Source organism: Sinocyclocheilus rhinocerous, unplaced genomic scaffold (assembly GCF_001515625.1).
Source record: "Sinocyclocheilus rhinocerous isolate Xijiao unplaced genomic scaffold, SAMN03320098_v1.1 scaffold427, whole genome shotgun sequence".
NCBI lineage: Eukaryota > Metazoa > Chordata > Actinopteri > Cypriniformes > Cyprinidae > Sinocyclocheilus > Sinocyclocheilus rhinocerous.
The window spans coordinates 143,989-168,120 of record NW_015662011.1 but is presented as its reverse complement, the minus strand read 5'-3'; the positions used below and the strand labels follow the sequence as shown (position 1 = coordinate 168,120).

Sequence of the window (24,132 nt, the reverse complement as noted above, 5' to 3'; positions counted from 1 at the left end):
TAGATAGATAGACAGACAACTAATTAAACGATAAATAGAATGACAACTATATTATGATAGAACAATAGCTCAATAGACAGAACAAACGATAGCTCGATAAATAGAATGAACGAAAGAACGACAAAACGGACAACAGAACAAGCAACAGATAGACAGAACAAACACAAAATAGACAATAGAAAGTTGTAAAAAACAAATGTTAGGACGAAAAAGAGAACAAATGAGTGAACAAACAAACAAACAAACAAACATAGACAGACAGACAGACAGACAGACAGACAGACAGACAGACAGGCAGATAGATAGATAGATAGATAGATAGATAGATAGATAGATAGATAGATGTGTTAAATTTACAAATTCAATACAAATTCATGAATTGAAAGGGAGCCAGTTCTTCACATTTGAATTTTGAACTCTAAGATCAATTATGGCTATTATTCATTATCAAATAATAATATCTTCATTGGGGCATCAAAATAATGCTATATCAAAGAGGAAACTTGTCAAGTTAAAATAATAGGATTCTTGCTATAGTTTGTACAATGCAACCGTTTCTACAATCAGTTTCTGTTTTGAAATGAAAATGTGTGCATGTCAATAACGAGCATACATTTCCATTACATAAAGTGTGTATGCGGATATTGAGGACCACAAATCTTATGAAGCTGTTCTCACTGTATGTCCGTATGGCTGACAGGCCTCTCAGAAATCTAATGAGAAAAAGTGCATCTTATATTGACAAAATGTCTCTCCTTGAAGAACAAAGCAGTGAGCATCACCCTGATGAACAACTCCAATCTTCCAGTGTTCCTCCAATAAATGAGCGAGCGCTGCTTGCTTTTGTTGAGCAAGGCCTCTGCTCTTTCAGTACGGCCTGAACACCATGAGAACAAATCACTTTGTGCTGCCTAATGCACTCTCGCTCTCTTTCTCCAGAACATTCTGCCACACAGAGCAGACAGATTTGAGATGTTCGGTACACCAGGGTCTGCTATTGTACATTGCTGACGGGAGAAAAAAAGCTGTTCCTGCTCTACGTGAAGGTCTAGCACATTTCAGCTTCATATTTCCTCGTTCTCTGAGTCGCACACTCAATTTACATATCAATTTACCTTCCCGGTCTAATATGCTATCACATGAGCGCCGTTCTTTTTCATGACGGCTTCCAGCTTTCTGTCCTGCAGACCATATACTGTGGCTTCTATAAAGAATAGTTCACCTAAAAATGCAAATTCTGTCATCATTTCTTCACCTTCATGTCATTCTGTATGACTTTCATTCTTCCATGATTAAAATTTTTAAACAATATCCTGGCCACTCTTTTGCCAAAATGCATCATAAAAGTATAATAAAAGCAGACCATTCAAATCAGTCATCTAAAGCCATTCAATAGCTTTGTGTGATGAACAGACAGAAATTTAAGTTGTCAAAATCTTGACATCCAACATAGCTCTCACTGACATGTTCATGAGATTTCATATTAGAAGTAAGGATATCTGATCCATCTACTAATCATTTTGAGTCTAATATTTCCAATGAACTGATTGTTCACAGAACCCTCTGAATGATTTGTTCACTTATTTTGATGTTTTATTTTACATAAAGTTATCGCATTGCTTCAGAAAACTTGGAATATAATGTACGATTCATATGGACCTTGACTGCACCCAACTTTTAATCATTCTCACTAAACATTTTCAAAAATTAACCTTTTTATGAAGAAAGAAAATCCTAAGTGTTTGCAACAAATGAGCTTGTGTAAATAACTAAGTAATGACATAATTTTAGTTTTTTGGGTTAACTATTCATCACCATTTGTCTTATTCTATAACTTTTACTCTTATTTAGATTAAAATAGCTTTATTAGTATAGTAAAATTTAGGTTTTACGTTGCCAAAGTACAGTATCATTAAATATACACTACTGTTTAAAAGCTTGGGGTCATTTGAATTTTTTTGTAAAGAAATTAATACTTTTATTCAGCAAGGATGCATTAAATTGATCAAAGGTGACAATAATAGACATTTATAACGTATCAAAATAATTGTATTTAAAAAAAAAAAAATTCTTTTGAACTTTTTATTCATGAAAGAATCCTGAAAAATATGTATAATGGTTTTCACAAAAATATTAAGCAGATGCATTAAACTTTTTCAAGATTGCTAATAAATGATTCTTGAGCACCAAATCAGCATATTAAAATGATTTCTGAAGGACTGTGTTACACTAAAACTCTAGTAAATGCTGCTAAAAATTTACTCAGCTTTGCCATAAAAGGAATAAATTACACTTTAAAATGCATTCAAATAGAAAAGTTACTGCAATAATATTTCACAAAATTACTACATTTTTGATCACATAAATTCAGCCTTAGCAACTTCGCTCAAAAACATAAAAAAAATATTTTGAGCACAAATACACACATGTAAAAAAAATATACAAAAATGCATTTAAATAAATGTACTTATAAAAATGCAAACAGGAATTTTATGCATGTCGCACAATGATTCAGTTATTTTTATTCTTTCCTTCTCTCTTATCTGACCTTTTCACTTTTTGGAACTTGCATCACAATCATTTCTCCTCTCCCTTCATCTCACTTGCTATATTTTCATATCCACATCTTGACACTCTTTGAGGGTTTGAGTCGGAGCAGAGCTGATGATTGTGCTGACAGTGTGCTTTCTGCTCGGAGCGCTCAGTTGGACTGCAGCATACTAACGCTATTGAAATGAGACTTGGGGAGAAAGTGATCTGCTGTAACAGGAACCCTAGAGCTGTAGAGCCCCTTCCCATCAGCCTCTGCCCTGAGCACCGAGCTGACTAAGGCGCTTTTTGATTCCCCCATCTCTGCGAGGTGCCTGGTGTGAAAAACGGCTCTCCCCAAAACAGAATTACTTTAGGATCAAGAATGCCGGCCAGACAAAGACAGCGGCGTGATCAAACGGAAGGGAACTTTCTCCTCTGCGTGAGCTCAGATGGATGGTTTTTTTTATGCCGAGACTCCTTAAGAAGAAAGTTTGATACCTTTAAACTGAGTAAATATGGATGTAAAGGGAGGCTTTGAAACCAAACAGTATCAAATTGAAATGTGAATCTAATGGAAGTTCAAAGGCTGGAAAGACACAAAGGAACTTCTCAACCTTGACTAAACCTTCTCGAAATTCAAACTTCGGACAAATGACCAGAAACAAGCTGTATATAATGAGAAATAGTTTATATGACAAGCAGGCTTTCTCGATATTCAGATCAGTCGATCAAGACAAGCAGGACTACAGAAATAGGAGGACGGGTCAGGGTTCTCCTCTATCCTCCTGGCATTCCATTCATCTCCATTAAAGCCTCCCTAGCCACATGTCCTTGCCAACTGTTTCTAACTGACTCGCAATTAGGTGAAAAAAAATGGTTCAGATATTCCCATGACTGCCGCTGCCCTTACCCTCGCGCTCCAGCAGTGTGTTGAATTACGATCACCTCATCTGGTTTAATTCATCCGGCATCTCCTTTTACAAACACAAAGTGGACCGCCGTAGAAACGGGAGCAAGAGAGTCGGCATCATGTAAGCCTTTCGCTAAAGAGTAATCAGTGACTGTTTGGTCAAAGCGATGACCCTTTGAAATACCAGTCAGTTTATAATACACTTAAAATTAAACTTCCTTTTTGACCTTGATTTTTATTCAAACGAACATAGATGTTTATCGTAGGCTTCTGCAAAATACACACATCTGACCTCCACGCTGACCTTCTCTACTGCTCTGTTCCACCTTTAAAACATTCTCCTCATCTCAGAGTGATGAATGGCAGGCGCTCTTAAATGTTGATTTCCTGTTTGGCGCATGCCTGGGCTGGGGAAGAGCTGTAAAACCTGAAAGGAGCCTGCAAAGGGCACAGCATGAAGTTATTTCCTCCCATAATGCTTAATTGCTTGTTTGATTACCTTGTGTTTTCCACAGCATTAAAACGGGAGGTGACCAACCTTAGCCTTTCATTTGACAATAAGCATGTGACCTTGAGATAACCGGCCATGCTGACGACACAAAACAGCTACGGTCAAGCTGATATGTGGATTTTACTTTTTATTAATGGGAGAACTAAAGAAGCGTAGGAGACAAAGTGACCTTCTCAGGTCTGCAACATGTCTACAGCCAATTCTGAAAAGGTTTTAGCCATTCTGGAAAATTATTCTGTTTAAAAATACCTACTGAACACTCTTACAAACTAAACTAAAACTTTTACAGCCTGATGCTGCAGAAGAACTTTTCAAAGTTCCACAAAGGACTTTTTATTCTCTTAAATAAAAGGGAATTCTCACATTAATGCCATAGAAGAACCATTTTTGGTTCTTTCAAAAAAAATCTTAAGAACCTTTTTCCACTATAAAGAATATTTTGTGCAATGAAAAGGTTCTATGGGTGTTAAAGGTTCTTCATGAAACCATAGATGCCAATAAAGAACCTTTATTTTAAAAGTATTTAGAAATATTAAAGTTCTGATGCTTAAAATAGTTAAAAATGTTAAAATATTGTCATGATTTCTGAAAGATAGTGTTTCAGATGACATCAGATATTAACAATGTATAAATGTAACTTTAAAATAAAGATTTTTTTAATGGTTCTTTGCAGCATCTTATGTTCAACTTGTCTAATGAAGCATCGTTTTTCATTGCATTGAGTTGTAGGGGCTATATAGATATTTAGAAATTTAAATAGTCCTTGATGTGACATTATAGATTCTTCAAATGGTTTCTGGGTTTCTTACAGAGGTAGTTCACCAAAAAAATTAAAATCCTGTCATTACTTACTCACCCTCATGTCATTCCAAACCCATATGACTTACTTTCTTCTGAAAAACCCAAAAGATGATATTTTGAAGAATGTTTCAGCTGTTTTTGCCCAGGCAATTAAAGTCAGTGGGGTCCAAAGCAACACTGGACCCCACTGACTTTCAATGTATGGACCAAAAAAACAAAAACAAAAAAACGTTTGGAACAACATGACGGTGAGGAAATGATAAGATAATTTAATGTTTTGGGTGACTACGGCATGCTGATCTAAATAACCTAGAATCTCACATCAATTACTTTTTAAATCTCTAAAGATCTCTACAGTCCATATAACTCAAATGTACAATGAAAAATAATGCTTGATAAAAAATAGTTGAACCTAAGGCACTGCATTGAACACTGAAGAACTTTTATTTTGAAGATTGCTGCATAATAAGTTGCGTATATACGTTGTTAACATCTGAAGCGAAGCGCTTTTGGTATAATTCAGATTAGACAGCAGTGTCTGTGTTTGAAGTCAGAATCAAAGTAAATGGTTTTGAGAGGCCTCTATTACTGATGAACAAAAATGAAAATTACGCGAATGATCTCGTCAACATTCGGTAATGAAGAAATTTAACAAATGACAGCACTTTGTTCTGAACCCTTTGTTCACTATACTGTCATGCCAATAAAGAGAGAGGGAGAGAAATAGGAATAGGATTTGTTTCTGGGCTTCAGAACATATACACTGCACACAATGCAGAACAAAAGAGAAGTTACAACAGTGTCCGTACAAAATTAGTCTCGAAAAATTGACAATGAAGCTGAAAGGGATGCACAGAGAGGCTCTCCAGTGCTCCGTATTTTTGGTGAGGGAACGTTTTGGCCTGCAGTGGCTGTCAGCATGGCTGATTAGCATAAACGACAGGCTTTTTTCAAAGATCAGATGATTTCTAATCATTCGGTGTGTTTGCCACAGTGCTAATAGGATGGAGACGGACAGAGAAATGCCTCCCTAACGCTTTCATCACGCGGAGTGGCTCTTCAGATTAATGGCAATCAGCGACACCCACGGCTCCAGCTCACAGGAGCCGTCATCGCTGCACCGTACGGTCATTACATTATCAAGCAATAACAGATAGCCAGAATGAATGCGAAACAAAATGCTCGTCCCTCATCTCTTGATCCCTCATTTCTTTAAGCTACTTTCTCTTGGCTCCTTTCTCTGTTGGAGGAGACCTGGCAGACCTCCAAGGCCTGTGCTTGCTATTTTAAAAAAAAGATTTACTCCAGCTAAAGTCATTATTAGTGAAGCGAAAAGATTAAATTGAGATATGTGCTAAATTCCAGGATGTGTTTCTGATAGGTGTGGAGAAACATCTCATTTGTTAACGATTCATTACAGTAATTGAGAATGCAGGAGAGAAAATTGCGGTGATAATGATCCTATTTCTGAGAGCCGCTTTTTATTAGTTTGATTCAGTACAGCAGTCAGAATCCAATTAATTAAGGAGTCTGACCTCTGACATGATGACTAGTGTCGCCCTAATCTATGCAGGGGCCACGCATGTAATTAAACTCTCATTTGCTAATCGGCCCAAAGAAAATGAAAGGACATAAAGTGCATGCCTTTGTTTTGGCGAAAAACGACTGTGTAAATAAGACTAAGTGTGATAGCAGGTTCATTTTGGTTGACTTTTAATTAGAGATAATAAATACTAAGGATAAAAGCAATCTTTAAAATTATAATTCTAAAAAAATATATATATTTATATTGCTATTATTATTATTATTATTATTATTATATTTCTAATGCCAGATTGAAGAATATTAACAAAAAAATATTAACAAAAGCACTACATAAAACTGCATAACAACACCATTAATGTTATATTATATTAATGTAATAAAATAGTAATATAACATTTCCATAAAGCATAATAATACTAATACTAATAATCCCAATACTACTAATAATAATATTTTTATAATACTATATGTATATTTATATAATAATATTATTGTATAATAATAATATGAAATATTTTCATAAAGCATAATACTACTACTACTACTACTACTAATAATAATAATGCTATTTTTATAATAAAACAATTATTATAGAATTATTATTAATAATAATATTACATTTTCATAAAGCATAATAGCAATGCTATTTTATAATAATAAAAGTATTATTATTATTATCTCAGAAAACCAATCATATTTCCAATGCCATAACCTACATCTAACTTTCTTTTGTTGTTCTCAGCAAAGTTTTCTTACTTTCTGTAGGAAAGTACTACAGTACGTGGAAATTTACACTCCCTCCCCGAAGACTTAAAGCTCGAACCACACAAACAGGCCTGTCACCTTTTTCCTAGCAAGAGGTTTAAGATTCCCTTCCTGTATAATTGTGCTTGACAGGCGGCAGCTTGCTTTGCTTTCATTATCTCAGTGTTTACTTCTCTTTTATGCTGACTGTGCGGTATTTCAGTCGCTGCTCAAATCGCACCGCTCAAAATGAACTGAGCTATAGTGCCGTCCATCCTATAGAAACAATTATAGCAGCGGCACCGCTGCCAAAGAGTGCTTTTACACACAGCGAGTATATTGCGGTGAGAGGCCAGTCCATCACATTAAGAGGATGGGAGAACCATTACACCTCTGGATAAACGTGAGAAGCATGTGTGTGAATGTGTTTGCACATGAGTGTGTAAATGAGAATGCACTGAGAAGGGCCCGCTGGCTATAGACTTGGAAACCGAGCTCATATGAAGCTTTGTGTTCACCATTCCAGTTTTTATAATGGGACAGCTCTTCAGTTTATAAGCAGTTTTGGCTCTAAAACATCATTATGTCTGTTGTGCTATAATTTCAGGCATGGGAAGGCGCTTTGGTGAGTCTGCTAGCAGCACAGATGCATTTATACCAGGGCAGAAAAACAAAGAGCCAAACATTAAATTGTTAAATTGGTGCCATTTGGCCAATCAAAGATATCACTTCGATGTTATCACACGCAAGCACACTTGAGGTAAAACTGAACATTTTTTTGCAGAAATCCATTACGAACATGGCAGCGCAACAACCTGTTCGATACATAATGAAAATTATCAAAAACATGTTGGAGAGCATGAAGTGCTCTCAGCTTCAGAAGAAATGTTCTACTCGCATGAGAGTGAGTGAGCGTATGAAGCACACTTTCCTGTCATCATTAAGTTTTAAGAACAACCCAAGGCCTGTAGCAGATGCTTCGAAGATAACATCTCATTGACAAAGAGCTGCTGCTTCTGTCTGATTAGATCGGCTTGAAAATCTTCCAGTGCACTTCATCTTTCATTACAGAGACAAATCCATCTGTGCCATACTAGCATCAAGGAGATAAGTGAATGATCTCTTGCAGAATCTCAAATTATTTCCACCGTCATGACAGACTATATTTGAAAAAGGTGGTAGAGGGTTTTAAAAGCACAGTATACACTTATAGAGGTGTACCAGGGAGGGAACAAATGAATGGGAAAAATCACGATGCACAATATGGCAGCTCTAGAAAATAAAATCTCAATTTGTTTTCTTGAGAACAAGCATGCACATTTCATTAGACATGCCTGGAAATAAGTTGCAGGATCATGCAAATACTTTTCAATGTTTACAGTTACTCATGCAATTGTAGAAATGCAGTTGCATTTGCATTATCTGCAGTTGATCTTAATGAATTTATTCCAAAAGTGTCCAAAAATCAGGAACTACTGAAATAAATCATGCATATAATATGTATATAAAATATGTATATAATAGGAGTAATACGCAACATTTAGCTGGTCATGTGATCTTAACATAGCGCCCCCATGAGGCAACCTACTATACAGAAAATATGTAGGCAATTGACAATTCACTATGATTTTAAACATTTTTAAAAGTACAATTAATGTATAAAAAAAAGTACAGTTAATGCGTAAGTTTCTTACAAGTACACATCTTTTCACTTCACAAGATGTTAATTGATAAAGTGGAGTCATGTGGATTATTGTGATGTTTTTATCAGCTCTTTGGACTCCCATTCTGACGGCACCCATTCACTGCAGAGGATCCATTGGTGAGCAAGTGATGTTATGCTAAACTTTTCTAAATCTGTTCCAATGAAGAAACAAACTCATCTACATATTGGATGGCCTGAGGGTAAGTACATTTTCAGCAAATTGTCATTATTGGCTGAACTATTACTAACTATTTAAATGAGGGAAAATCATCTTTGTGATGCATAATACTGCAATTAATATGAATAATTTATTGAATATTTAAAATAAATACAGTAACTATTGATAATTATTCAAAAAGAATGTGCTTGCTTGATCTTTCGTGCAGCAGAACATATTAAAAATGTAATTAAAAGACAAATATTGGCATGTGTAGCGCGCACGCCAAATAATTAGGCGCTCCACTGAGGATACGGCTTAAAAGAGATTATCCTAAAGGATAGAGCGAGTTAGACGTGGGAGTAAAATAGATTTTCCAACTTTCTCATAAGTTAAAAACAAAAATAATTGTCTGGCAATGATGAGAGCAGCAGTGATGTTTGATAAGTCGGAGAGCTACACTTGCAGGAGTTTCCCAGCCGTTAGCACCCACCTGCCGTGTTTTAATTGTTTTTTAGGGAAACAGACTTTAAAAAAAAAAATTTGTAGTCCGAATTTGATGACTGAACACCATCTGCCTGCTGTAACACATGCCAGTTTCTCCTGTTGTCCATATATAAGGCCACAAATATTCTGTATTCTGTCAGCCAAATGTAAGTCCCTGGTGCACTGAACAAGCAAATTAAAACAGCATTATTTATTTATTTACTTATTTTGATCTCAGCTGTTATTTTATTCACACAAAAACTAAAGAGATCACAGGGAACGGAAAGAAGAGAAAGGAATAGCTTGTGCGCTAATGACTCCAACTAAAACTTGATTTCTATTAGCCAGTGCACTTATACTTTTATTATTGAGAATTTGACTGTATGACTGTTTACAAAAATGCATTTTTATGGTATGCTAATCATGCTCGCCTATTTTCATTCAACAAGGGGAATGGCGCTAATTAGCTGTATTTCAAACGTTTATATTAAAGCACAGATCCCAGCCTCAGTCTTTCTTGTAGGCTACAAGTATTATAGCAGTGGAACAGGCAATGCTGATGTTAAAATCTCTAAATTATGCATTATCTCTGTGAGCCAGGTGAAGTCATCAACAGTGCAAAAATATGCTAACGGTGCCGCAGCCTTAGCAAAATATTGCTCATGTTTTTACAGAGAGAAAACAGAGAAAGAGGGAGGGAGAGAGAGAGAGAAGAGGAGTATGGGGAATACAGATTGAAAATAATGAAGTAAAACAGGCTGAATACTGCAAGTCTAACTAGCCACTCTGCTACTGTTCCTTCATTCAATTGTTTGCTTGTTAATGCGTTTGTTCTTTCACTCATTCGTTCACTCGTTCGTTTGTTCCTTCACTTGTCATTCGTTTGCTCTTTCTTCCTGGTGTGATTCTTATAAAAAAAGATGGATATACTTGGCAGCTATAAAGACCTAATGGTAAGAGGAAACAAAATGGACTCAACAGGCTAGAGTCCATCTCAACAGGCTAGGCAAGAGCAGCAAGGTGATTATGCTGTTGGATCTCTTGCCCTGAAATCCTGAGCTGCATGCAATGAAACTATTCTCAATGTTTGAAAGTAAGCCAACAGTTCAGCTTGAGGACTTATAGCTGGCCGGCAGGGGTTATTGAGGCCTGACTTCTCTCTGAAGAATGATACTGTTTGCATAATCTTTCTATAGTATGTCAGACAGCTGTGCTACAGTAGAGACTTACGCCTGAGGCCCGTAGCCAAAGGAATAATCTTCTGGCAAACCTGCACATGGTGGAATAATAAAAAGGCATTTGGGGGCCTCGAATTTGTGGGAAAGCCTGTATATCTGCATTATGCTAGCAAGTCTACAGTATAGCTTTTGTAACATATTACAGTATGTCTGAATGACTTATGTGAGCCCTGTTTAATTAGGACTAATTAAACTCATTATGGTCATTTAAGTTGAGCTGTTTTAACTTGACACTGCAATTTAAATACTAACAGATGTACAAGATGAAACAGATATGTAAATATATATTTTTCAATATTCTTTCATAAATGGAAAGTTCAAAAGAACATCATTAATTTGAAGCGTTGTGTAATTTTTTACTGTCACTTCTGATTAGTTTAATTACTTGCTAAATTAAAGTATTAATTTCTTTAAAAAAAAAAAAAATCATACTAACCGCAAACTTTTGAACATTAATGTACTTGGACCAACATACCAAAATATGTATAAAAATAGCACAGACTGAATGAAGAATGTAAAGAGTCATTGACAGATATTGAACAAATACACTAAATAACTGTTGAACAAAACAAATCAGTCTACACAAAAAATGAAGGCCATAAGGATGAGCATTGCCACGTACATTGCTCAAAGCAGAACATTTTAAATCTGACAGTAACTGTGTTGAAACGTATTGTTTAAGCCGCTGAATTTATAACAGCACACTAAAGACAACATGCTGTCAAAATCTTTTCAGAAAATGTGTGTCTTTAATTTCATTTTTCAAATTCAAACACCGGCCCTAAAAATATTAGAGCTAAAAACATGAGACTACTAGCCATCTTCAGTAACTGACCATCCTTCTTTTCTATTTTGTCTTCTCTTCTACAGTTATCTGAGGAGCTCCAATCAACACTGCCTGTTCTCTCAACGCATTCTGTTTTTCCAGCTTTCACTCCGGAGAGAGAGCTCTAATTGGAAATGCATGAAGCTGAGTAAAACCTGCCGAGAATTACTCTACTACACCACTTTTTCTGGTCTTGCATATTCCAATTTTACATATTTATTGTTTTGGTTTATAGTTGAGTGGTTTGAGATTAATTATTTGTTGCACATGAATCCATTACGTGCATTTCTACATGCTCTCAGCAGGCAAACATGGGTCTTTTCTAGTCAATACTGAATAGGGCACTCAGCAGGATAGGCAATCACCTCAGATCAATGCTAATGTTTTTAGAGACTTCGGGCGAGCTTTGTTCGAGAAAGAAACCACTATTTAATTCAGTCAGAGTATATTTATTATCAGCATTAATTTATAGGCTCAGTACATCTCATCCAACTGACTGCACCGTCTTTTCTGCTTCAGATATTGTTTGAATAGCAAAGATGCTGTGCAAAATGTCTCCTCAGACTTCAATTTCAAACGCTTTCTTCTTGGTTTTTAGGAGCCTATAAGACACACCTCACCGAGTGCCTGTATTGGGTTGTTCTAGTTCTTTTAAATGCGTCGGCATGGAAGAAGCCACACTTCATTTTCTAATTCAAGGTTCAATTTCTTGTAAAATCGCCATTTGACAGCAGCTCTCAGATCTAACGAACAGAAGCGTTTTATTTTGCTCTGTAATATCAGCCCTCGGGACCAGTACACCTTCCTCCAAGATGGTTTAGAAGGACGGAACGACCGAAGCAAAGGTCAGATGGTGTTAAAAGGAAGCCTATTCTTACCGTCCACTCACTACAAAACACACCACCAGGAAGATAAGGAGCACAATGCCACCGGCTATGGACACCACAAGGATTGTGGACTGGTTAGGGTCCCCAATGGCCAGCATATCTAAGGATGGAGAAAGAGAAAAAGAGACACATTTGCATCAGCGTTAACCCTCATGTTCTGATTTTGAGATTGCTTCGCTTCCTGTTTGGCCTCAAAGACCCCAATGAGTTCCTCTGACTTTATCAAAACCCACAAGAAAGATATTCAGGCACGTGATCAGCTAGGGACAAAAAAATAAATACAAATTAAACATGAAAAAAAAAATATATATATATTATTATTATTATTATTATTATTGATACACTTATTTTATTATTTAATTTATAAATGTTAAACAAATCAATAAAGAAATACATTACTATTGCAATAATACTATTGTTATGTGAAACAAAAAAAGTGTTTAATAATAAGAGCAAAAATAAAATAAACAATACTGAAACTCTATCTTATATATTTCACTTTTAACTATTGCATTTTTCAAAATATTGATTTTTATGCAGTATAGTGACATATGTGAAAAATGTATTGCATTTATTCATATTTTATACCAAACAAGCAATACAACATCTTTCATGGAGACATTTTGGAGGATTTTTTAAAGTATGTGGTCTCTTAGACCCCAAAGAGGGTTAAAAACCTACATAGCTTCAATGTCAAACTTTGCTTTGGTTTCCTTTGAAAAACCAGAACCAGCTGCATTTGGCTACTAAATATGTAGACGAAGGCGGGAGTCAATTTTCTAATTTACGCATGCCATCCAAATAGGTATGTTAACAGAGGGAATAACAGGCTCGGTTTGAAAGTTTCACGGCGAGTATATGGATTTTATGCTGCCGCAATCGACTCATTACTCAAAACAAATACATCATTTATCAAGCCCGGCAACGCATGAGTAACCGCCTCTTTCAGGAAAATGAATATCTCCAGCAACATGAATTGATTTAGAATTCCACTCAACTCCATTCAGCAATCTCAGTTATGCACCACGTACAGAAAGAGATCGCAACTTTCTGAGTCAGGACCAGATGCATGAAATATGCTAAATACATTTTTTTTTTTTTTTACATTATAAAGGATTTTTGCCCTTTTTGACAGCTATTTTGACAGGACAATGAGGGATATGATCGGAAAAGACATCGAGAACAGAGGCAAGCATGGTTCATGATATATAAATACTGGAAACCTTTACAATCAACTTGCATTAAACATGAAAATGCCATTAGTGCTGCCAAACGATTAGTCGCAATTAATCGCATCCAAAATAAAAGATTTGTTTACATAATATATGTGTGTGTAATGTGTATATTTATTATTTATATATAAATACACACACATATATGCATATATTTCAGAAAAATATGTTATGTTTGTATATTAAATATATTTATATATAATATAAATTATATAATATGTGTATATATTATATGAAAATGAATATAAATATATGCATGTAAATACATGTAAATATTTTCAAACTATATACTGTATGTGTGTGTATTTACATATACATAATAAATATACACAGTACACACACATATATTATGTAAACAAAAACTTTTATTTTGTATGCAATTAATCGCGATTAATCGTTTGACAGCACTAAATGCTATTAAATGCAGATTAAATTTAGCAGCCCTAACTAAAATAAATAATAATTAAATTACAACTATAGTACTCTGCAAAAAATAAAAGTAAACTAAAACTAACAATAAGTGAAAGTTACCAAAAACTCCTGGAAAGATAAGTTGAAAGTAAAAGAAAAAGAAATCACTATTATAATAACCTAACCACTAGCCAATGGTTTCATAAATGGATTTTTCTATATTATCAGACTAAACATATGCAATTTACAGTACTGCCTGTTCTGCTCTGGTGTGTATCGTATGAACAAATGCACATGGTGTAAGCCGTTTATGAATGTCACTGTGAGCCAGAGGCTTAAGCATTTCTCATATAATTAAAAGAGCAATTACTATACTGGACTCTGTTAACTTTCAGCTTGGCAGATCAGGTCCGCTGAGCTCTGTGATATGCTTCCAGAGATGCTCGCTGGGCCATAACATACTTTAAATTAGGTGCATATACCACAAGGTCTCTGTGTTTACCGTATGCCCCAAAGCCTTTTAAAATGTGCCTCCATTCTTTGATCCCTATCAAAGGAACATTGACTCAACACAGCCTTGTTTGTCCTCACAAGACACGGCGACACACACCGTCCTCGCCTCGCAATGCGCATAAGCAGGAGGTTTGGTAAATAAGTCACACACCAGCTCACCATATTAAATTCAAAAGCAGTGTCCTGAAACTACCAGCATCTGCTCAACAATGGAAAGAGGAGCAATGCAAAAATATACAGAAGAAAGTAAAAGAAAGAGGAAACTGTTGAGAAAAGCATAAAATCATTACCCTCATGACTGGTCTCCAGCTCTATCTCTCCACCGTAGTTGCCGTAGCCTCCGTCAGTGCGCGCCCTCACTCTGAACACATAGGTGGTGCCCGGCTTCAGCCCCTCCACTGTCATTGTGTGGGCTTTGGTCTTCAGAACCGTGTAGTTCTGGTCTCTTTGGTTCTGGAATGGAAAAACACAGCAACATTCACATTCACTTACAGAGAGATTTGTTCAATTGGATTCAGAGATTGAGGATAAAAAAAAAGTTGCATAGCGTTCCTGTCCGATTTTATTGCGGATTACACTACTGTTTAAAAGCTTAGGGTCGATATAAATGCAGTTTTAATTTTTCCAAAATTCTGTTTTATTTTTTCCAAATTCCGTTTTTTTCCACTTTAATTTTTCTAGACTCTCTTTTAATGGTTAAATTACATTTTATGAATCACAAAGCATGTCTAATTAACCGAAATCAGGAAACTTACAATATTAAACAGCAATTTATTAAAAGTTTAACAAAAATTTAATTTTAAGGCCCTATGCAATATGTTTTATTTTTCTGCTAAATAGATTCTGGAAAATATTTTTTTTCTGGTAAATATGACGAGATTATGTTCATGTGTTCATGCACTCATATATTGAGGCGGCAGAGGCTGAAAACACTGTGAGCGTCACACACGCTTCAGTATGTGTGTAGTAAACAAAACCGTGCTTCTGTGCCATTCATTCACACAGAGCCACGCAGAACATGCAAGATTCATATTTAAATAGTGTAAATAATTTTTGTGGCTTAATATTCACAGACAGTAATCCATATCATGTTTTGATTTAAGTGTACTGACCTATACTTCTGCTTTATCTAAAATTTGGCAAATTCAGTGACATTCCACATTATACAGTAAATTCCGTTTTTATGACTGGATTCCAACTGATTTCTATTTTAAAATGTAATTTAATTTCTGTGATTGCAAAGCTGAACTCCAGTCTTCAGTGTCACATGATCCTTCAGAAATCATTCCAATATGCTGATTTGGTGCTTAAGAATCTTTCTTATTATAATCCATGTTGAAAAGAGTTAATCTTTTTGTGAAAACTGTAATTCATTTTTTGTAGGATGCTTTGATGAATAGAAAAGTAAAAAAAAAAAACAGCATTTATTTGATTTTTTTTGTAACAACGTCAATTTTAATGCATCATTTTTTTAATGAAATTACACATCTATAAAACTTAAGCTTTCTGTTAAATTTAACTGTGATGCTATGCTATCAATGTTAACCAATCAGTCTAATATACTTGTTAAATCAATTTAAAGTAAACAGCAGGGTGGCAGCATTGATGTGCTGCATGTAGAGCAGCAGAATTTCGAGGTTGTGCTGTAGAATATGACATAAGACGATTAATGAGGGATATTATTTCAGCAGCATGTTAATACTGTAGCCAGCAGGCGTCATATTTTGAGTCATTTTAGAGAGGCAGATGCTGGGGTGCTAACATACCAGGCCAAGGCTTTAATTTACACTGTCTGACATGATTATTTGTGTGATTATAGTTACATGAGTCAGACATCTGCAGTCTATGAATACTGTGAGTTTATTAATTTTATAGTAATTACCAAGAATGCCAGCTAACACTTAACATGGCAGATTCACTTATTCTCTGATGCATATTGTACACAAAAATGGCAAAAGCTGGCTGCAAGTGCTAGTTTGGATGTGGCTGACTGATTTTTACTTGCAGTCAGCAGTCTGGTTATGCATTACATTTACATTCATACATTTGGCTGACACTATTATTCAAAGCGACTTGCATTCAAGGTATGCAAGTCTAAAAAAAAATAAAAAAATCTTGCAATATGATCTTATAAACTGATCATATAAATCGAGAATGACAAAATGAGAGATGATATTCCTCAGAGAAATCAGCCACTAGCTACCAGTCATTAAAACAGTCAAACCACCCTTTCAAAATGAATAAATCTCTTTCAAATATTAAAGAGCATCCCATAACCAAATGGGTTCTGGGAAAGACTTGGTTCCTGTCCACCACACCCAGAATGAAGGAGTGCAGAGCAGGTTTGTGTCTGAGAGCGTGGGATCGTTCCAGTTCCAACAAACACAGCATGCACCACACGATCTCCAATGCCAGACACCCATCTGGGCATTCAGTCTGAGCTGACATCCCATAATCGCACAACAACCAGTATGTGTGCCAGACTAGACTGGGTCAAACGATTGCATCTGTGCAGGACTGATTGACTAAGGTTGAGTTAGGGATAGAAGTGCAATCTGTTCAATATGTGCAAAAAAAAAAAAATTATTGAACTGAAATTAATTAGATTTTTTTACATTTATTATTAAGTATAAAATAAATAATAAAATAGGATGTACTGTATTTATATGCCTCACAGCCTTGATTACTTGATTAACAATTGTGTGCGCATGTTAAAAATAAAATAATAAAAATAAAAAATAATAAAATACAAAATTAAATTAAATAAAATATTGGATATAACATATATTGGCTATATGAAGTACAGCCTGCTCAAAGTATACACAAATTAAATAAATAAATATTTTAAATAATAAATATAACATAAAAGTTGGATATAACGAAGATCAGCTTGTTCAACTGTGTGTGTGCAAGTTCACCTTTATTCTGTATGTGTGTGTGTTGAGCTGACATCCCATAATCGCACAACAACCAGTATGTGTGCCAGACTAGACTGGGTCAAACGATTGCATCTGTGCAGGACTGATTGACTAAGGTTGAGTTAGGGATAGAAGTGCAATCTGTTCAATATGTGCAAAAAAAAAAAAATTATTGAACTGAAATTAATTAGATTTTTTTACATTTATTATTAAGTATAAAATAAATAATAAAATAGGATGTACTGTATTTATATGCCTCACAGCCTTGATTACTTGATTAACAATTGTGTGCGCATGTTAAAAATAAAATAATAAAAATACAAAATAATAAAATACAAAATTAAATTAATAAAATATTGGATATAACATATATTGGCTATATTTCATTCTTCCGTTATAATTAAAGAGCTATGCGTATGTGTGTGAGCAGCCGGCTGTAGCGTACAGGGTCTACTGATTGCTTTCATTCCCAAAGGCACGATGATGCTTCAGCCCTCAATTACACATGCCAGGGCTGCCTGGACAACTGCAATCGTTACAGCTTTTAATGGAGGTCAAAGAAGCATGTGTGCAATCTGTGTGTGAAGATGATAACTGTTCAGATGGTAATAAAAGAGGAGAGAAGAAGAAAGGAAAGGAGATGAAAAGTAGATGTACCTTCTCATAGTAGATGACTTCATATTCCACTATGACTCCGTTTGGTCTGTCGGGTCCCTGCCAGGCCAGTGTGATACTGTCTTTACTCTTTCTCTCCTTCAGGATCACATTCACTGCAAACAGAGTGAGACAAAGGCACAATGTGATGATGTGCATACAAAATAGTAAAATTCTATCTGTAAGTATTCAAGATCACCTCAGTTCAATCGTAGCTTCTTGACCCACATGGTTTTATTCCAGTTACCCCTCTACTGATACAAAATAAAGCCACTGAGAGCTCACAATCCCCTTACAGACTTACAGAGAGTGCTTTACACACATACACACAAGTGAAACCTTTGTCTAAAGAGAGACAAAGGGGGCCACACAACAGCAGGTAATTACACTCTTGAAACACAGTCTAACACCTTCTCTGTCTCGCTCGTCTGTCCATTCATCTCTCTCACTACAGCAGGACAGACACAGAAAGAGAATGAGAAGGGGGGAGGGAGATGGCAGTAGAGACAGCGGGTCTGATATTTGGTCAGATGGTTGGAGGTAAATTCACCTGGTGTCCTTCACCTCTTCTGTGCTCTGAGATCTGTGAACAGCCTTCAAAATGACACCAGACATACACACACACACACACAAAAAAAAAAACAGCATTTATTTGATTTTTTTTGTAACAACGTCAATTTTAATGCATCATTTTTTTAATGAAATTACACATCTATAAAACTTAAGCTTTCTGTTAAATTTAACTGTGATGCTATGCTATCAATGTTAACCAATCAGTCTAATATACTTGTTAAATCAATTTAAAGTAAACAGCAGGGTGGCAGCATTGATGTGCTGCATGTAGAGCAGCAGAATTTCGAGGTTGTGCTGTAGAATATGACATAAGACGATTAATGAGGGATATTATTTCAGCAGCATGTTAATACTGTAGCCAGCAGGCGTCATATTTTGAGTCATTTTAGAGAGGCAGATGCTGGGGTGCTAACATACCAGGCCAAGGCTTTAATTTACACTGTCTGACATGATTATTTGTGTGATTATAGTTACATGAGTCAGACATCTGCAGTCTATGAATACTGTGAGTTTATTAATTTTATAGTAATTACCAAGAATGCCAGCTAACACTTAACATGGCAGATTCACTTATTCTCTGATGCATATTGTACACAAAAATGGCAAAAGCTGGCTGCAAGTGCTAGTTTGGATGTGGCTGACTGATTTTTACTTGCAGTCAGCAGTCTGGTTATGCATTACATTTACATTCATACATTTGGCTGACACTATTATTCAAAGCGACTTGCATTCAAGGTATGCAAGTCTAAAAAAAAATAAAAAAATCTTGCAATATGATCTTATAAACTGATCATATAAATCGAGAATGACAAAATGAGAGATGATATTCCTCAGAGAAATCAGCCACTAGCTACCAGTCATTAAAACAGTCAAACCACCCTTTCAAAATGAATAAATCTCTTTCAAATATTAAAGAGCATCCCATAACCAAATGGGTTCTGGGAAAGACTTGGTTCCTGTCCACCACACCCAGAATGAAGGAGTGCAGAGCAGGTTTGTGTCTGAGAGCGTGGGATCGTTCCAGTTCCAACAAACACAGCATGCACCACACGATCTCCAATGCCAGACACCCATCTGGGCATTCAGTCTGAGCTGACATCCCATAATCGCACAACAACCAGTATGTGTGCCAGACTAGACTGGGTCAAACGATTGCATCTGTGCAGGACTGATTGACTAAGGTTGAGTTAGGGATAGAAGTGCAATCTGTTCAATATGTGCAAAAAAAAAAAAATTATTGAACTGAAATTAATTAGATTTTTTTACATTTATTATTAAGTATAAAATAAATAATAAAATAGGATGTACTGTATTTATATGCCTCACAGCCTTGATTACTTGATTAACAATTGTGTGCGCATGTTAAAAATAAAATAATAAAAATAAAAAATAATAAAATACAAAATTAAATTAAATAAAATATTGGATATAACATATATTGGCTATATGAAGTACAGCCTGCTCAAAGTATACACAAATTAAATAAATAAATATTTTAAATAATAAATATAACATAAAAGTTGGATATAACGAAGATCAGCTTGTTCAACTGTGTGTGTGCAAGTTCACCTTTATTCTGTATGTGTGTGTGTTTGTGTGTATGTGAGAGTGAGTCTGTGTATACAGGTGTGTTACAGTGAAGGTATTCTCTCTGATCGGTGACGTCAACCCTGATTTCATTCTTCCGTTATAATTAAAGAGCTATGCGTATGTGTGTGAGCAGCCGGCTGTAGCGTACAGGGTCTACTGATTGCTTTCATTCCCAAAGGCACGATGATGCTTCAGCCCTCAATTACACATGCCAGGGCTGCCTGGACAACTGCAATCGTTACAGCTTTTAATGGAGGTCAAAGAAGCATGTGTGCAATCTGTGTGTGAAGATGATAACTGTTCAGATGGTAATAAAAGAGGAGAGAAGAAGAAAGGAAAGGAGATGAAAAGTAGATGTACCTTCTCATAGTAGATGACTTCATATTCCACTATGACTCCGTTTGGTCTGTCGGGTCCCTGCCAGGCCAGTGTGATACTGTCTTTACTCTTTCTCTCCTTCAGGATCACATTCACTGCAAACAGAGTGAGACAAAGGCACAATGTGATGATGTGCATACAAAATAGTAAAATTCTATCTGTAAGTATTCAAGATCACCTCAGTTCAATCGTAGCTTCTTGACCCACATGGTTTTATTCCAGTTACCCCTCTACTGATACAAAATAAAGCCACTGAGAGCTCACAATCCCCTTACAGACTTACAGAGAGTGCTTTACACACATACACACAAGTGAAACCTTTGTCTAAAGAGAGACAAAGGGGGCCACACAACAGCAGGTAATTACACTCTTGAAACACAGTCTAACACCTTCTCTGTCTCGCTCGTCTGTCCATTCATCTCTCTCACTACAGCAGGACGGACAGAGAAAGAGAATGAGAGGGGGAAGGGAGATGGCAGCAGAGACAGCGGGCCTGATATTTGATCAGATGGTTGGAGGTAAATTCACCTGGTGTCCTTCACCTTTTCTGTGCTCTGAGATCTGTGAACAGCCTTCAAAATGACACCAGACATACACACACACACACACACACACACACTAAAACTCCTTCATGAGAGTAAATTACGTTTAATGTCATTTTCTGTTCAGATACAATTGCTTTAGGTTTCTACACTTTTTAACCAGTTAATTTGTATGTGATTAATGGATAATGATTTTATTTATTATTGGAAAAAAAAAATATTTTAAAAAGATTGAAATCACAAATACAATACCATTTAAAAATGTGGTGCATTTCTTAAAAAAAAGAAGAAGAAAAAAGAATAGTTTTATTCAGAAGGACACATTAAATAGATCAAAAGTGACAGTGATTTCTGTCCAATAATCGCTGTCCTTTTCTATTCAAAGAATCACAGTTTTCATAAAAATATTAAGCAGCAATTGTTTTCAACATTGATAATAATAAGAAATATTTCTTGAGCACTAAATCAGGATATTAGAATTATTTCTGATGGAATATATTTCATATTTGCCATCACAGGAATATAGTACATTTCATGAAGAATTAAAATAGAAAACAGTTGTTAAATTGTAAAAATATTGTATACCTAATTATATGGAAATAATAAACACTTATCCTACTTACAGAAATATTTAATAATTGCATTAATAATTAATCATGTTAAATCTAATGGCCAAGGCTTTATGATGTTATTGAGAAAGAAAGAAAGAAAGAAAGAAAGAAATGCATTTTACCCAACCAATCTTCCACTCTAGCTATTTGATTATTAATTTTAAATAACATTTTTTTCTTTATAGCTACATTTTAATGATCTTACATTTTTTTATATAGGTTCTTGATTTGACACTAGAACATAGAAACCACTTCATTTTCTAAAGAACTAGAAAGTAACAAATTCTGAAATAAATAAATTAAATAAAAATAAATGAAACTTGCTTGTGGTACTTTAAAAAGTATCTCCCATTGCATCAGGCTGAGATAACTTTTGTGGAAGTTTTATTCTGAAGAGTGTGCCATTAAATGTGAATTTTTATGAGCAGCATTAATTCCTAAATTGCTCTAAACGATATAATATTCGGATTCGGGTTGGTTCATGGTCTGACGTGGCTGAATGTATAAATCATTGGGATCTTTGACCCTGTTCCGACACGAAGCGCTTCTCTCTCAGCATGTGCCCGTTCTGCTCAAGAGCTTCCCTCTACAGCCTCAACACCTTCATACATATTTAATACCTCAGCCGGAGCCTTACACAAGGCCCAATACCACCATATACACATTCACAAACACACATTTAATGAGAACACGCCTGCACTGATGACCCCTGTCGGCCCGTCAGGGGTGTGAGACAGAAATTTGTGAGGGCAGTTGCGACTTCAGCACATTTTAGCACCACAGAACGAGTCCTGACTGCAGATAACATATTCAATGACATGTATTATTTAGAGCATTTGGATTACTATGAACTTATGAACTTCCACAGAGGTTGTGTGTATGTGTGAGAGAGCGAGATGGGAATCTGCAAATGCCAATCTGGTCCAACAACAACCCTCTGGCTGTACCAAACCTATACTTTGTCTGATATCGAAAGCTGGGACCTTGAGCAGAACAACATCGTTGGCTACATCAACAACATTGCGGAGCAGAAAATCCACAATACGCTGCATCACAAAGGCAAACACACATACCAGACGCAAGGGCTGTCAAACACTGGAGAGTTTTGAGAGATCTCATTGAATAAAAAAAGATAACCTTAGTTGTCAGCGTAAAGGTTTGGGATGTATAACATTTTGAATAAGAAAGGGGGGAAACTGAAAAAAAGACATTGTTTACCTCTCTTGTAACACAGACGCACACACGTTGACTACAAAAATTCCTTCAAATCATATTTGGAGAGTGTTTTGTTATGAAAATCTAATGAGGACCTCTTCACAGAAAAACAATCGACAACATGTAGTGTTGTGCCGGCTTTGGCATTTAAAGTGTAACATTGCGTCCTAAACAGGTCCGACATGACGCAACATTTGAATAATTTATCAGTCTTGAAAGCAAAATGCTGCACAAAGTGACAAAATTTCAGTCAATAAGATCCTATCTGATGTTAGTTTTTAAACCATCAGGTTTCACTGTCAAAAATATACACCAAGCATCATTTAAACATTATCATGGAAGAAAAGACGCAATCTACCTGTCTGACTGGTGGTGATGTTGACAGTGACTTGTTGTTTAGGGTTTGGGCTCAGATCGGACACTCCGTTCACCGCCTCTATGCTGAAGGTGTAGTTGGTGTTGGACAGCAGGTCTGTGATCAACACTTTAGGGATCGAGAGACCAAGCTGTCTAGGTACGAAATGGACGCTGTTGCTGCAGGGGCTGCATGTTTTGCCGTTGTTGGCGCACTTCCTGCAGTGGACGTTGTAGGTGACGTCCCCTCGGCCGCCGCTGTCTCTGGGAGGACTCCACTCTAAAGTCACAGAGGTGTCATTCAGGGTGGAGATAGTGTTCTCGGCTGCAGACGGAGGATCTGGGAGCGAAAAAAAAAAAAGATAGAAAAGAGTGTTATTTTAATTTACTCAGTTTGTTTGTAAATCCAGTTTGTGTTTGTACTGTATGCAGTGCCGATCCTAGACTTCTGGGGGCCCTATGCAAAACTGTGTCGGTGGGGGGGTGGGGGGTTTTGAGTGAGTGGTTATGAACGAATGAATGAAACGCATTTGTTCGTGTTTCACTTCGTCTCGAATCGCGCTTGCGGAAAGCACTTGAGAAACAGTATCTCTTCCTCGGTACACTTTCAACTCGTTTTTTTAGTCTCGAGCAAGACTGTACGACATTCACGTTACATGATTTGACTGATTTTTACGTAGAAAGGGTGACAGCGCACCACATTAAAATAAATGACCATTCATGTTTTCATAACCGCTGGCCAAATTCAAAAAAAAAATTAAATCATCTTTGAGAGCAAGGGGGCCCCCTGGTGTTTCGG

At 36.0% G+C, this 24,132-nt stretch overlaps 1 pseudogene; it reads right to left on the bottom strand.

Annotated features, from left to right (window-relative positions):
- The window catches only part of LOC107727335 (ephrin type-A receptor 3-like), a 128,895-nt pseudogene that overhangs the window by 31,053 nt on the left and 73,710 nt on the right, over positions 1–24,132 (bottom strand).